Source organism: Mauremys reevesii, linkage group 15 (genome assembly GCF_016161935.1).
Source record: "Mauremys reevesii isolate NIE-2019 linkage group 15, ASM1616193v1, whole genome shotgun sequence".
Taxonomy (NCBI): Eukaryota; Metazoa; Chordata; order Testudines; family Geoemydidae; genus Mauremys; species Mauremys reevesii.
In genome coordinates, this window is record NC_052637.1 from 7913289 (window position 1) to 7930597 (window position 17309).

Below are 17309 nucleotides of genomic sequence, written 5' to 3' on the forward strand. Positions count from 1 at the left end.
AGGGCTCTGCTGTGCTCACACCCCTGAACATTCCTCCACATACCCCTAGGGGACCTGCCCCACTGTTTGGGGACCACTGGACTAGAGGATCTGGTCATCCCTTCTGGTCATAAACTCTGTGACTCTATTGCTTATCCGTCTTTCAAATTAGCTTTTGCTGGGAAATTCATCCAGTTTAGTCTTTCCCCACATTTTATAAACTTACATTACAAAACAAACCCCATACACCCTCCCAAAAGATTATAATAAAAATAAGAAAAAAGCAAGCTAGCAAAGAAATGAAAAAAGGTTTCCTACTGCAACAGTTTTTAAAAGTTAAATTAAAAAGAAAACAACTCTAGCACAATTAAGAAAACTCCCACATGAGGATCCAGACTGCTACAAAATGTTTCTTGTGAGAGGAAGGATAATGACACTTACTTATTTCTTTATCTCGTAGGTCTAAAAATGAAAGAGACATAAAGATATATTTTTGTAAGGGCTTTCCATTTTCTTACATTTTATTTCTATTTTTCATGCATATGACTGCAAAGGCTGAGAGAAATCAACCTCCTTTTCATGACATCAGAGAAGAGAATTCAGGGGTCCCTTCTGGTCTTTAAGTCTGTAATTCTATTGCTTATCAGTTTTTCAAATTAAATTTTGGTATGAAATCTATCCAATTTAGTGTTCCCCTCATGAAGATACACTAAACCCCTAACCAAAAAAACCCACAATAATAACTAAAAGCAAGTACACAAACAAACAAAAACAGATTAAATATTGCCAAAGAATTCTAAAAGTTAAATTTAAAAGCAAACAACTCGACAACAATTAAACAAGCTCCCACATGAGGAGCCAATTTGGTTCACAAAAAATTATTCTCAGAAGAAGGATAATGACTCTTACCAATTTCTATATCTCGTTTGTCTAAAAATTAAGCAAAATACACATATTGTTTGTTAGAAGTTTCCCTCTTCCTATATTTTATTTCTCTTTATCATCAATACTAATTTTAAGGCTGAGAGATTATTTCTATTTAACCTCCTGTTCAGGACAGTCAGGTGAGAGGATCCAGTGGTCCTTTCTGGCCTTAAAATTTGTGACTCTCTGACTCAGTTGCTTCTCAGTTTTTCAAATTAGCTTTTGGTGTGAAATGTATCCACTTTGGTCTTTCCCCACATATTATAAAGTTAAATTAGAAAACAACCTCCCACCCTCCCAAAAGAGAATAATAATAATAATTAATTAATAAAGCAACAAGTAAACAAAACAAAGAAAGGTTTTCTATTGCAACAACTTTAAAAGTTACATTTGAAAACAAATATGTCCGCCAGAATTAAACAAACTGCCACAGGAGGATCCTATTTTGTAACAAAAAATTTCTTGTCAGAGGAAGGATAATGACACTTACGTATTTCTTTATCTCGTAGGTCTAAAAATGAAAGAGAAATAAATACATATTTTTGTTACGCGTTTCCCTTTTCGTATGTTTTATTTCTCTTTATCATCAATATGACTGTGAAGGCTGAGAGACATCAAACTCGCCTCAGAATGTCAGACTAGAGGATCCTGTAGTCCCTTCTGTGACTCTATGACTGTATTGATTATTAATTTCTCAAATTAGCTTTTCATGGGAAATTTATCCAGTTTTGTCTTTCCTTACATTTTATTAAATTACAATACTCCCCACAAAAGAATAATAATAAAAAGCAAGTAAGCAAACAAACAAAAAAAGAGGTTTGAATTGTAACAAAATTGTAAAAGTTAAATTTAAAAGCACACAGCTCCACACCAATTAAACAAACTCCCACATGAGGATCCAATTTGGTATAAAATTTTTCTTGTCAGAGGAAGGATAATGACACTTACCAATTTCTGTATCTCTTTTGCCTGAAAATTAAACAGAAATACACATATTGTTTGTTAGGAGTTTCCCTTTTCTTATGTTTTATTTCTCTTTATGATGATAGTTGGGATCCTCCTTCCAGATGATGATGTGGTATCGTCTCGCACTGAGGATACCTCTCCGGGGGACAGAATTTCAGTTGTTAGGAAGAGACAGGCATTAGTAATGGGCGATTTGATCATTAGAGACACAGATAGCTGGTTTTGTGATGACCGGGAGAAACGCATGGTGAGTTGCCTGCCTGGTGCGAAGGAGGAGAGGATGGAAGATGATAAAATACAGGTAGGATCTGATGAGAAACAGTCAAATGAAAAACAGTCTGATTCAATTACATCATGTAATGGGAGACAGCTAAAAAGTGACAAGTTTTTAAAGGGCTTATATACCAATGCTAAAAGTCTAAATAATAAGATGGATGAACTAGAATGCCTCATATTAAATGAGGATATTGATACAACAGGCATCACAGAAACTTGGTGGAATGAAGATAATCAGTGGGACACAGTAATACCAGGGTACAAAATATGTCGGAAGGACAGAACAAGTCGTGCTGGTGGGGGAGTAGCACTATGCACGAAAGAAAGAGTAGAATCGAATGAAGTAAAAATCTTAAAAGAACCAAATGTTACCATAGAATTTCTGTGGATAGTAAATTCCATGCTCTAATAATAAGAATATAGCAGTAGGGATAGTATATTACCAACCACCTGACAAGGATGGTGAGTGACAGTGAAATGCTCAGGGAGATTAGAGAGAATATTAAAATAAAATACTCAATAATAATGGGGGATTTCACCTATCCCCAAATTGACTGGGTACATTTCACCTCAGGATGGGATGCATAGATAAAGTTTCTTGACACCTTAAATGACTGCTTCTTGGAGCAACTAGTCGTGGAACCCACAAGAGGAGAGGCAATTCTTGATTTAGTCCTAAGTGGAACACAGGATCTGGTCCAAGAGGTGAATATAGCTGGACCGCTTGGTAACAGTGACCATAATATAATTAAATTTAACATCCCTGTGGCAGGGAAAACACCACAGCAGCCCAGCACTGTAGCATTTAATTTCAGAAAGGGGAACTACATAAATATGAGGAGGTTAGTTAAACAGACATTAAAAGGTAGAGCACCAAAAGTAAAATCCCTGCAAGCTGCATGGAAACTTTTTAAAGACACCATAATAGAGGGTCAGTTTAAATATATACCCCAAATTAAAAAACATAGTAAGAGAACCAAAGAAGAGCCACTGTGGCTAAACAACAAAGAGAAGCAGTGAGAGGCAAAAAGGCATCCGCTAAAAAGTGGAAATTAAATCCCAGTGAGGAAAATAGAAAGGAGCAAAAACTCAGGCAAGTGAAGTGTAAAAATATAAGTAGAAAGGCCAAAAAGGAATTTGAAGAACAGCTAGACAAAGACTCAAAAAGTAATAGCTATTTTTTTAAGTACATCAGAAGCAGGAAGCCTGCTAAATAACCAGTGGGGCCACTGGACGATTGAGATGCTAAAAGAGCACTCAGGGAGGATAAGGCCACTGCGGAGAAACTAAATTAATTCTTTCCATCGGTCTTCATGGCTGAGGATGTGAGGGAAATTCCCAAACTTGAACCTTGCTTTTTAGGTGACAAATCTGAGGAACTGTCCCAGATTGAGGTGTCATTAGAGAAGGTTTTGGAACAAATTGATAAACTAAACAGTAATAAGTCGTGAGGACCAGATGGCATTCACCCAAGAGTTCTGAAGGAACTCAAATGTAAAATTGCAGGACTTCTAACTGTAGTCTGTAACTTATCATTTAAATCAGCTTCTGTACCAAATGACTAGAGGATAGCTAATGTGACGCCAATTTTTGAAAAGGGCTCCAGAGGTGACCATGGCAATCAGGGCCGGCTCCAGACCCCAGCGCGCCAAGCAGGCGCGTGGGGCGGCATTGTCCTGGCAGGGCGGCATTTGGCTCCGGCAGACCTTCCGCAGTCATGCCTGCGGGAGGTCCACCGGAGCCCTGGGAGGAGCGGACCTGCCGCAGGCATGACTGCGGAGGGTCCCCTCTTCCCGCGACTCCGCTTGAGCTCCCGCAGGCATGACTGCGGCGGGTGCGCTGGTCCCGCGACTCAGACGGAGCTCCTGCAGGCATAGCTGCGGATGCTCCACCGGAGCCGCGGAACCACGGGACCGTCCACAGCCACTTCTGCCCCGGCCGCGGGACCGGGGAAGGGCGGCGCGAGCGGCGCAGCGCGCCGCCCTGCTTGGGGCGGCGGAATTTCTAGAGCCGCCCCTGATGGCAATTACAGGCCAGTAAACCTGACTTCAGTACTGGGGAAACTGGTTGAAACTATAGTAAAGAACAAAACTGTCAGACACATAGATTAACATAATTTGTTGGAGAAGAGTCAACATGATTTTTATAAAGGGAAATCATGCCTCACCAATCTACTAGAATTCTTTGAGGGGGATATATATAAAATATAGTGTATTTAGATTTTCAGAAAGCCTTTGAGAAGCTCCCTCGCCAAAGGCTCTTACGCAAAGTAAGCTGTCATGGAATAAGAGGGAAGGTCCTCTCATCGATTGGTAACTGGTTAAAAGATAGGAAACAAAGGGTAGGAATAAATGGTCAGTTTTCAGAATGAAGAGAGGTAAATATAGTGGTGCCCCCAGGCGTCTGTTCTGGAACTAGTTCTATTCAACATATTAATAAATGATCTGGAAAAAGGAGTAAACAGTGAGGTGGCAAAATTTGCAGATGATACAAAACTACTCAAGATAGTTAAGTCCCAGGAAGACTGCAAAAAGCTACAAAAGGATCTCTCAAAATTGGGTGATGGAGCAACAAATGGCAGATGAAATTCAGTGTTGATAAATGCAAAGTGATGCACATTGGAAAACGTAATCCCAAGTGTACATATAAAATGATGGGGTCTAAATTAGCTGTTACCACTCAAGAAAGATCTTGGAGTCATTGTGGATAGTTCTCTGAAAACACCCACTCAATGTGCAGCAGCAGTCAAAAAAGCAAACAGAATGTTGGGAATCATTTGGAAAGGGATAGAAAGGATAAGACAGAAAATATAATACTGTGTCTATATAAATCCATGGTACGCCCACATCTTCAATACTGTGTGCAGACCTGGTCGCCCCATCTCAAAAAAAAAATATTGGAATTGGAAAAGGTTCAGAAAAGGGCAACAAAAATGATGAGGGGTATGGAACGGCTGCCATATGAGGAGAGGTTAATAAGACTGGGACTTTTCAGCGTGGAAAAGAGATGACTAAGGGTACGTCCATACTACCCGCCGGATCGGCGGGTAGCAATCGACTTCTCAGAGTTCGATATATCACGTCTCATCTAGACGCAATATATCAAACCCCGAATGCGCTCCCGTCGACTCCAGAACACCACCACTGCGAACGGCGGTGGCGGAGTCGACGGGGGAGCCGTGGACTTCGATCCCGCGCCGTGAGGACAGGTAAGTAGTTCGAACTAAGGTAGTTCGACTTCAGCTACACTATTCGCGTAGCTGAAGTTGCGTACCTTAGTTCGACCCCCCACCCAGTGTAGACCAGGCCTAAGGGGGGATATGACAGAGGTCTTTAAAATCATGACAGGTGTGGAGAAAGTAAATAAGGACGTGTTATTTATACCTTCTTATAGCACAAGAACTAGGGGTTGCCAAATGAAATTAGTAAGCAACAGTTTAAAACAAACAAAAGGAAGTATTTTTTCACACAACGCACAGTCAACATCTGGAACTCCTTGCCAGAGGATGTTGTGAAGGCCAAGACTATAACAAGGTTCAAAAAAGAACTAGATTCATTAAGGATAGGTCCATCAATGGCTATTAGCCAGAATGGGTAGGGATGGTGTCTCTAGCCTCTGTTTGCCGGAAGCTGGAATGGGTGAAAAGGGATGGATCACTTGATGATTATCTGTTCTATTCATTCCTTCAGGGGCATTTGGCATTGGCCACTGTCGGAAGACAGGATACTGAGCCAGATGGACCTTTGGTCTGACCCAGTATGGTCGTTCTTATGTTCTTATCAATATGAAAATTAAGGCTGAGTGATTATTATTTCTATTCAATCTCCTTTTAAGGAGGTCACAATAGAAGATCCGGTCATCCCTTCTGGTCTTAAACTCTGTGACTCTATGACGCTTTGGCTTATCCATTTTTTACATTAGCTTCTGCTGTGAAATTCATCCAGTTTAGTCTTTCCCCACATTTATTAAGGTTACATTACAAAACGAACGCTTATAACACCAAAAGGAATTATAGCAATAATAAAAAAGCAAGCAAACAAAAGATTTCATATTGCAACAATTTAAAAAGTTAATTTGAAAACAAACACCTCCATCACAATTAAACAAACTCCCACATGAGGATCCAAATTGATAGAAAAAAATTCTTGTCAGAGGAAGGTAATGACACTTACTTATTTCTTTATCTCGTTTGTCTAAAAAGTAAAAGAGAAATAAATATATATTTTTGTTAGGCATTTCCATTTTCTTATGTTTTATTTCTATTTTTCATCAGTACATAGTGAAGGCTGAGAGAAATCAACCCCTTCAGGACATCAGACAAGAGAGGGACCAGTGGTCCCTTCTGGTCTTAAACTCTGTGACTATATTGCTTATCAGTTTTTTAAATTAAATTTTGGTTTGAAATCTATGTAATTTAGTGTTTCCCCAAATTTTATCAAGTTACTGTATTCCCCCAATCAAAAACAAAATAATGAAAAAAGCAAACACAAACAAAAACAGGTTAAATATTACATCAGAATTGTAAAAGTTAAATTGAAAAGGGAACAACTCTACAAGAATTAAACCAACTCCCACATCAGGATCCAATTTCATACACAAAAAAATAAATCTTGTCTGACAAAGGATAATGACACTTACCAATTTCTATATCTCGTTTGCCTAAAAATTAAACAGAAATACACATATTTTTGTTGTTTCCCTTTTCTTATGTTTTATTTCTCATTATCATCAATACGATAATTAAGGCTTAGAAACTATTTCTGTTCAGTTTCCTCTTAAGGAAGTCAGACTAGATGATCTGGTCGTCCCTTCTGGTTGTAAACTCTGTGATTCTATTAGAATTATAGCATCATAGGACTGAAAGTCTAATCCCCTGCACTCGTGGCAGGACTAAGTATTATCTAGACCACCTCTGACAAGTGTTTGTGTAACCTGATCTTAAAAATCTCCAGTGATGGAGATTCTATATCCTCCCTGGGCAATTTATTTCAGTGCTTAACCACCCTGCCTGTTAGAAAGTTTTTCCTAATGGCCAACCTAAACCGCCCTTGCTGCAATTTAAGCTCATTGATTCTTGTCCTACCCTCAGAGGTTAAGAAGAACAATTTTTCTCTCTCCTCCTTGGAACAACCTTTCATATCCTTGAAAACTGTTACCATGTCCCCCTCAGCCTTCTCTTCTCCAGACTAAACAAACCCAATTACTCTATTTCTTGCCAATTAATCAAATAAGCTTTTTGTGTGGAATTTATCCAGATTAGTTTTTCCACATATTTATAAAGTTATATCCCCCCTCATGAAAATAATCATAAAAAACAAGAAAGCAAAGAAACAAAAACAGATTTAATAATGCAAAAATAAATAAATAAAAAGGGTAAATTAAAAAGGAAACAACTCCACAACAATTAAACAAGCTGCCTGTGATGGAATACACCAGTTTAAAACCATGCCCTTTGGACTTCATGGGGACACCGGCCACTCTCCAGTGGCTGATGGACAGAGTGCTATGGTCACATGGGTCCTACGCAGCCACCTACATTGATTATATCATCATCTACAGTGAGATCTTGGCTGAATATATGAAGCACGTTACTGTGGTATTTTGGGCTCCCAAAGAGGCAGGTTTGAGGGCCAACCCAACCAAGTGTCAGCTGGCCACCCAAGAAGTCACTTATCTAGGGTATACTGTGGTGTGGGGAAGGGTGGGAGGGAGAGCTATGATCTTTGGTGGGAAAGTCCAAGCCCTAGTGGCCTGCGGGATACTACTGACAGTTCATCCCAAACTCCGTTACCATGGCTGCCCCTTTGACAGACCTGGTTAAGGACACTGCACCCAAAAGGATCCACTGAACCAAAAGCTGTGACAAGGCATTTAGGGCACTACAAGACCTGTTGATCCAGGAGCCAGTAATATTCCACTCAGCCTTCTCAAAGCCCTTTATTCTCCAAACAGATGTGCCTGATGTCAGACTTGGAGCAGTGCTATCTTAGGAATTCAGAGAAGAACACCCTGTTCTCTATCTCAGCAGGAAGTTATTCCTACATGAGGTAGCCTAATAAGTCATTGAAAGGAGGCCCCAGAGGTGAAACAAGCCATTGATGCCCTGTGCTATTACATGTGGGGGCAGCCCTCCCACCTAGTGACTGACCATGCACCGCTCCACTGGCTGAAGTCAATGACAGGCCATAACCCAGACATTATGCAGCGGCATGTCTCAATGCAGCAATAGAGCTTTCAACTGGTACATCGTTCAGGCATGAAAACTATATATGTGGACTTATCACAGGATGGTGGGGACACAAACCAGCCCCAGGACAGCACAGCCCAACATCTGAGGGGGACGGTGTGTGAGGGGCTACCAAACACCACACTGCATGTGACAGGGTGAAAGAACAGTACTGTGCCAGGTAACCCCACCCCTCCAGCCCTGCAGATCATGCTCCAACTGGAGAAAGGGCTGAAAAGGGAGCAACCCAGCTGAGAAGGGAGAGGAACGGGAGGAGGACAGACCTACCCTGAAGGTTACTGACAAGGGCACTGGAGCAGACTCCCTGAGGGACTCACTGCTCCCTTATACCCGGTTGGGGCTGATGGTTTGGTGCCTTTTCTTTTTCTTTTCACCTTATCTGGGACCTGAAGCTGGGGAAGCCCAGCAGCTGATAGGAAGTGACCCAGGGAGGGTTATTTGGACGGTATCTTTGGGGGCCAGACACTGTTGACCCTTCTAGGGTGCTGGATCAGAGACCGTTGTAGTGGGTGGACCCGGGTTCCCCTATCTCACTGCACCAGCTGTTTGGGGATGGGCCCCGGGGCTGGCTCAGCACCCTGGGACTGTGGCACCACCTGTACTTCACCCCTTCCTTCCCCCCTTCGCCTCTTCCCCCGAAGCCCCCACCACTCACTTGTCTCTGCCCTCTGCAGCAAGTGGCAGGTGAGGGGCGCTTGGGGGAGAGGGTGGAGAGGAGTGAGCAGTGGGCAGGGGGCCCTCAGAGGAGTGGGCAGAGAGTAGCTGATGGGAGGCCTTCAGGGGAGGGAACCGTGGGGGAGGGGCAGAGTGGGGGCAAGGCCTCGGGGGAGAGGGCAGAGTGGGGATGGAGCAATCACCGGCAAAAAGAAAAGTCAGAGCCTGTGATCAATAACTCGATTACACTCCCACATGAGGATCCAATTTTGTACAAAAACTTTCTTCTCAGAGGAAGGAAAATGACACTTACCAATTTCTTGTTTCCCTAAAACATAAACAGAAATACATATAAATGTTTATTATGAGCTTTCCTTCCCTCATGTGTTGTTTCTCTTTATCATCAAAGTTAAAGCCGGGTGATTATTTCTATTCAATTTCCTCTTTTCTATTGCTTCCCCACCACCCCAAATAACATTTTAGAGTGAAGTTTATCTAATTTAGACTTACCCCAAATTTTATGAAACTAGATCATCACACCCTGTCCTGGGGCACATCCCCATCCCAGTCAGGAAAAGACAAAAACTGCTTGGGGCTCAACTGGCATTAAACAGGCATCCTGCAGGGCCTACTCCACTTGGAGGAAATGATCTTAAAAGGGAGAGTTTGTCACAGGAAGGGGGTGGGCTGCTGGAACTCAGAGGTAGCTGATTCTTGCAACAGAGTCGCTGGAAGACAACTTGTGAACCTCTACGCCACTGACGAGGGTCCTTCACATGAGGTACAAGCTGACTGCAGCAGGGAGTAGTTGAAGATAAACCTTGTTTGGGATCTAGCTGTACTGAAACTTCTGTCACGAACTCACTTGATTCGTGTTACACCCCCAACTTTGCAACAGGTTCTAGGCTCTTCAGTCTGCCAGATTCTCTCTTCCTCCTGGGTAAGCCACACGGCTTCACCACTTCCTTAGATTGGACCTATCAGCCTTCAGCACTCCTGCTTTGCACTCTGAGCTCTGTTCGGTGAGTCCAACTGAGATACTCCCGATAGAGACTTTTACACCCTTCAGGGATAAACGCATCTCACCAAGCGTTTGCAGTGGCACTCAAAGAGCATTGTCAAAACAGTCAGCTGTATTAGTCAACTGGACACAGCATAGGTTGTCATAGAGAACTGAAGGTTAAAACATACACCATTCTGGTCAGCCCAGAGCCCAGATTCTGTAGTGAACCCCAGTGTTCAAGCTCTGTTTGTTTCTCCATCCGACCTCCTTATTCAGAGTCCAGATTAGAGCCCTGACTCCTTCCAGCAGCCAGCTCTTATCCCCCGTCTCACACCTCTCCAGTCCTTTGTTCTTGAGCTGGGGAATGTTGCTCAGCTTCCCTGCTTAGATGTGGGGGAATCCATCTCCCTCTGGGTGGTTGGTTGCTAGGGGTCAATATCTGGTGACTGGATTTGCCACTGTCTTTTCAGATGCTCCACTGATATGGGGACTAAGGCCCATAACACCAATACTGATGTCTCTTAGCCTAAGAGCAAACAGTCCTTTTCTACCCACTGGGTAATAATGTTACACTTAGAGGAAACTGAGGCATACATAGAATTCATAAAAACATTGAAGAAGATTCCCACTTCATCACACCTTCATTGACAAGCCAGACATCTCTAGATTCTTCTGAAAGACTCTGAGACTGAGGGCTGGTCTGCACTGAAAACTTACACCCTCAGACATGTAGCTATGCCAACCTCACCCCCTAATTGGAAGGACTTTTAAAGGGGGAGGGTTCTCTGGAAACATCCAATCTGGCCCTAAAATGGTCCAGCCTATTACACACACATCAACCCTCCCCAGCCCAGCAAACACAGAGAAATACAAATAAATCAAAGAAACCAACACGTCTGTATACAATTGTGTGACTAGTCAACATTTGTATTTGTGGAAAAAGGGAAATTGAAACTTACCAACTTCTTCAGTAAGTTTCCCTTAAAAATACAGAAATAAATATCAATTATTTTCCTCTCCCTGCTTCATGAAACAGAGTTAAAAGACAACATCCTATAGGTACAAAATTCATTAGGAGCATGGAGGGACAAGTCCAATTTATTTGGAATTTGGGCAGATATTCTTTATGGGCGAAGTGAACCCAGAGCCCCTGAGCATGGACAGCTGTGTCTGAGTTATGTGACAGTTGATATGATTTTTTTTCCTAACTGAAGAAGAAATGTGTTTATTTACTGATTCACCACAGGGGCATTTCTATTGGGCCTAGCACTGTAATATCGAGGTGAACGACACTTTGTTAACAAAAAAGATCTTCGAAGTACAAATATGACAGGCTAGGTTTTGCAGAACCTTCTCTCAAGCAGGACAGAGACAGTGATAAGCCCCTGAGAACTGGGAAGAGGGGGAGATGGAGGACTGAGCAGAACATAGATGTATCTGCTGTGATCTGATTCTTTGGTTCGGCTCTATAGCCTAAGACTCTCCTCCCTCCTATTCTCACACCCGCAACTTTGCCATCACCCTCTATCAATACCCCCACCTCCTGCCACACACACACAGCTCTTCCCTTACTCTCTGTTAATAAATTCACATGAATTCTTCTTTATTTAGGACAAGATCAGCGGGTCACACGTTCTTTTAATATTAAATTCCAAAATTCCTCTTATTTATTTATTAGAATAAAACCTTTATATACAGTATATTTCTCCCTCTGATATTTACCTTTCATTTTAAAGAGAAAAACAGTGAGGCCAATGAAACCAAACAAAACCACCAGGATCACACTGAGACCCACCATCCAGGAATTCACCCTCGGGAAAAATGGATCTAAAAAAAACCACACCCAGAAATTGCCTTTGTTTAGAAGCAGTGATGAAAATCAGATGTTTTTATTCCATACAAACACATAAATAGTACCCAGCAGGATTTCTCTGAGATAAGAGTGAAAGAATAGCCATGTCTATACTACACAAAATACCAGAAACTGATTTTAAATATGACTCCAATCAACACAGATTTAACACTGATTTATCCTGGAAAAAACAGACCTGATTTGATCCATGGCTATTCAGAAAGCCATAGAATTCAGAGGCAAATTCTCTGCTCATAAAACCCCACTGACTTCAATAGAGTTACACCAGCAAAGAATTTAATCCTTAGTGTTCAGCAACATTCAGAAATTGTCAGATTAATTAGAATATTTTTGAAAAATCCACTATTACCCCCCAAATATTTGAAGGAATCATAATCACAATCTCTCCAAACAATTCTGTAGCAAACTAATTAATCTTCATTTACTGTTCTTGTGTTCACAGTGATTCAGACATCCACCCAGGATAGAATTTTTGAAATGTACCTAAAGCTTTCTCTGCCCAGGGTTTGTGCTCTGATACAGTGAAACTGGGGCAACCCTCTTATGTGGCCATTCTTAAATTGGTTCAAGAGTTGACAACATATGAGGGTTGCACCAATTTGAATAACGTGATGCACAAAACCTTAAATCATAATTCGGCTTAATACAGCCCTACCTCCATTTAGCTGAAGTCGGTAAGGAATTAACTGGAGCTACATCTATACAGGGCACTCTGAAACTTATATGAGTGTTGACCCAAGCAAGTGTCATCGATTAACTAAATAGTTCATCAGTGCAACTTTTGTGTGTAAACAAGGGTAAAATGAGTCCCTTTGTGGATCCAGACTAAAGTGACTTAAAGAGCACAAGTCTCACTGAAAGTCAGTAGAAAGAACATCACATGACTGAGGTGACATTTCACACAAGTAATGAACAATAAGTTGCAGGAGTGAGACGATCACAAAGAAGCCACAGTACAGAATTTACCACATTCAAAATCATCAGTAAGCTGGAGTTAAGGTTGCAGGAACATACTGCATTAGTGGATTGAGTAAAAGTTTCTTATCAAAAGGTTGGAAGTTTCTGTCTGTACGCGCGTGCGTGCTAGAATGTCAGGAAAGTCAGACATAGCATTAAATTTACATGAAATCCAAAACTTTGATAAGCCTAAATTGCGACCCTGTAAAGATACCAGCCTCCCATCTTCTGTTTGTATGGATTATGAAATATCGATCACAGACATTTCAGTTCTTGTTTTCCTATATTTTGTTTTGTTTCTGGTGGTGATGAGTTCAGTGTGGGATTTAGATGGTAACTGACCTGCTATATAAACTGCTGATTCCTTTTCTTGATTGAGAACGGTGTTCCTGATGCAACAGGACAAGTTTTGGTTTGCATGCTCTGTCACAATGATCACAGTTTCTGTTTCAAACAGGTTGTTATCCCCTGAGGATTTTGTTTCAGAGAGTGATGGTAAATGTCGTCCATTGAAATCTTTCCACAGCACCTCAGGCTCTGGGTACCAACCAGCTGATCGACAAACCACCCGGATCCCTCCATCCTGGTGACCCTCAACAGAGATGAGAGGAGCAGAGCCCAGACCTCAGGGGAAAATACATAAAGGTGTCAATTCCATTAATTAATTGATAAAGCAGAACGGATGAGGGACAGTGTGTGGATCCCTTATTCATACTAGAAAGCACTAATTCATGTGGGTAGTCAGTAGAAAGGATAAATAAATTCTGGCATGTTTGAAATCCCAATACTTATGGACACAAAAAACGTAAACAAATATTTAAAATAATTTCACTGAGTGGGAGATATTTTTGTTTCAACATAGGAGCAACTGAGTGCTGAGCACCTTTGGAGATATGATAACATAGATACCTGAATAGGATTTGAACTTTCGAAAATCTGATCATTAGTGCATTGGATAGATATATTTATTATTTAAAAAGTCTAACTAGCTTCATGATTGCTGTGCAGGGCCACCCGGGGGGGGGAGGGGGGGCAAGTGGGGCAATTTGCCCCAGGCCCCAGGCCCCACAGGGGCCCCGCAAGCCCTGGTCTTCGGCGGCATTTCGGCAGCAGGGGACCCTTCAGTGCTGCCGAAGACCCTGAGCGACTGAAGGGCCCCCTGCCGCCGAAATGCCGCTGAAGACCCGGACCGCCACCGGGTCAGTACAAGTGCCGCAGCTCCCCCGCTTTGTCCCAGGCCCCCTGAATCCTCTGGGCAGCCCTGTTGCAGTGTAAAAGCAGCAGGAGAGAAATCCTAAATCTTATCTAAGAGTGGTAAATACATAATTTTCCCTCCCCACTGTGATACTCTGCACTCCATATTCACCATAGTAATATGATTATGATATAATTATGTTGCATCTTATACAAGATGTGTCATGTAAGGTGTCAATGGAAAAGTTATGATTTGCTGAGTATGGTTATCCTATTTGTATGCATAAATTTTTAATCTGGAGTTATGAATATTGACTATGCAGCTGTATTTCAAATGTGCTTATGCTGGGTAACACCCACAACTAGCCTTTCAGGTGCAAGAGTGAAGAAGCTAGCCAGTGCTAATGGCCCATGAGCAAAAAGAGTGGGCCATGGTAAAGTCTTGTCCTCACCGGGGGACACTGCAGACAGCCTATGGATAATGGCTGCCATGACTCATCAAGCATGTAGGGGCATCTGACTAGATCACATGATACTGAACTCCAGTTTGGACCTGTATTTTACCACAAACTTGGCTGGGAACCTGGCTTTGAACAAGGGAGTTCCTGCCATATGGAAGAAACTATAAAAGGGGGAAGTGACATCACCAGCAGGCCTCACTTTCCCCACAACCCAACATCTGGATATAGCTCTGGAATAGCACAGACTTTGAACTGGGGAAGTGCTGATCCCAGGTGGGAAAGAAGGAAACCCTGCCTGTTGTATGAAACATCTACAAACTGCTTGTACTATCTAACAGGGTGAGACACTGTTTGACTCAAATCCTGTGTAGTATATTAGGCTTAGATTATGTGTTTGTTTATTTGCTAAGTAATCTACTTTGATCTGTTTGCAATCACGTATGATCACTGAAAATCTATCTTTCTGTCGTTAATAAATCTATTATATATTTTTTACCTAAACCAGTGTGGTTTGTGTGAAGTGTTTGGGAAAAATCTCAGCTCAGTTAACAAAGGTTTTGTGTATATCCCTCTCCACATTGAGGGAGTGGCAAACTGGGTAATTGTAATTATCTTTACTGGTCAGGCTTTTGACGAGGGCAGGACGGTACAGCTCCAGGATCCTAGGCTGGGAAGCTGGGGGGTGTTTTGGCTGAAGCCTCACTATTGTTGGTTCATGAGTGCCTGGCTAGATGCATTTATGCACACAGCTAGGTGTGGTCCCTGCCTGTGGATGTTGGTGGGAATGCAAATGTGGAGGGCTTTGCAGCTTGTCACAACGTCACAGTGCAAGAGGGAACCCAGATTCCAGGTGGTACCCTGAGTAGAATCTGTCACTCCCACCACCACCATCACCATTTTACAGTCTCAGCAAATAAAAATACTGTATTTGATTTTAACTACACCCCGAAGCAACAACCAACAGTGAACCGATGAGAAAGCCATAAAAGTCTGTCAGCCCCACCTTAGCCACACAGCCTAGAACTGATTCCAGAGCAGCTGAAAGGCCATATGTGTCCAGAAGTCTTTTCTCTCTTAACTAAAGACTGCTTTGGGGTGAATTAAGATTGGGCAAGAAAGTGCCTTGGCCATCCTGAAAATGTTTTTAATAAGATGTTGGGAAAGTTTCCAGCATATTTTCCCTAGCTTGAAAGTGGCTGTTTGTGGAAAGTTAGATTGTGACGGAGCAGGAAGCAGGGCGGATTTGACATGGGAATGTTGCCTGGGAGTTACATCGGGGATGAGAGGGAAGCTATCTGAGCAGTAACCTGAGCCAGGAGGGGGGTTGGGAGAAGTGACACCTTCTGCCCGGGAGACTGAACAAAGGAGAGGAGGAGCAGAGGGGAGGGGGGAGAAAGCTGCTGGAGGAATTTTTAGTTTCAGTTTGGGCTGTGTGGTGCAACGCAGGGAACCCCAAGCTGGGGTCTAAGCTCCCTGAACCCCCCAGAAGGACTTGATTGAAGGGTCCTGGTTGTGCCTACAAGCTTTGCTGTAGACTGGGCTCCTATTGTCCAATAAACTGTCCATTTACTGGCTGGCTGAGAGTCACGGTGAATCCCAGGAAGAGGCATGTAGGGCCCTGACTCCCCGACACTCCGTAACATAGAGTGCATTATTGTAAAATATATCACAACCAGGGAGTCACAGTTGTAATAGGAAAGAACAAAGCCTGCAAACCGCACAAAGCTAAAACTGTCACAAACTACTGACCTGCTACCTGCAGTTCCAATATGGTTTCTTCATGAGAAGTATCGTCTTGAACAAAGCAGTGGTATTGTCCTTCATCAGAGTGTCTGATACTGAAAATCCTCAAGGGAACATTCCCATCTGTGAGTCCAGCTTTCAAAAGCTCTGTCCTTCCCTGATACTCCGGTATCTGCCCATCAAACTGATCCTTCCCACCATGGTACAGGTGCACAAAGGATAACAACTCAGGTCGGAACCATCTCACCTCCATGTTTGCAGCACTCATCCGAGGGGACAGGTGACAGGGTAACACGGTTTCCTGACCCAGGATGGCAGTGACAGGGTCACGGGGTCCAATCACTGTGAACTTTGCTGGAAAATGCACCAGGACAATAACAACAAAAAGCAGGTCAGAGGAAAGTGGAAATTTGGTATGAAGAACACGGCCAATAGGTTCCATTTCAGACAAACATTTCAAAAAGTTCAGCCAGAGACAGACACCCAGCATGGAACATTTCAGCCTGAACGTTTAAGGGAGAGCAGCGCTCATGTGCAGAGGGACTGGGGCTCTGTTATAAGAACACTCAGCCTCGGTGTATGGCACAGGCACACGGCACTGAGATGGGGGGTGGAGCTGATAACAGGCAAATTTGGTGCATGGCCCAGGCACAGAGCACTGGACACGGTGGGGAGATGAGAATTGGTAGGTTCAGTGCATGACCGAGGCACACAGTGCTGACACAGGGTGAGAAGCTGAAGACAGGTGTATTCAGTCCATGTCACAGTCACTCATCAGAAAAACTGAGGCAGAGAGCTGGGAATGGACATGCTCAGTGTATAGTTGAGACAAACTTACTATTCAACAGCCCGTTTTTGTAACTGCTCTCAAAATGACACACTTACTGACATTGCCATGAAATCTGTTGGGCCTCACCAGGAATAAGGCTAGGGTTGGTGGGTCATATTTGGTGTTCTTTCACCAAAGGGTTCTTGAGACATGGCCATATTGCTAGAGCCAATTTTTGGACTATTATGGTTCAATATTTCACG

At 42.7% G+C, this 17309-nt stretch overlaps 1 pseudogene; it reads right to left on the minus strand.

Annotated features, from left to right (window-relative positions):
• The window catches only part of LOC120383529, a 36281-nt pseudogene extending 19721 nt beyond the window's left edge, over positions 1–16560 (minus strand).
• Positions 16561–17309: the final 749 nt, after the last annotated feature.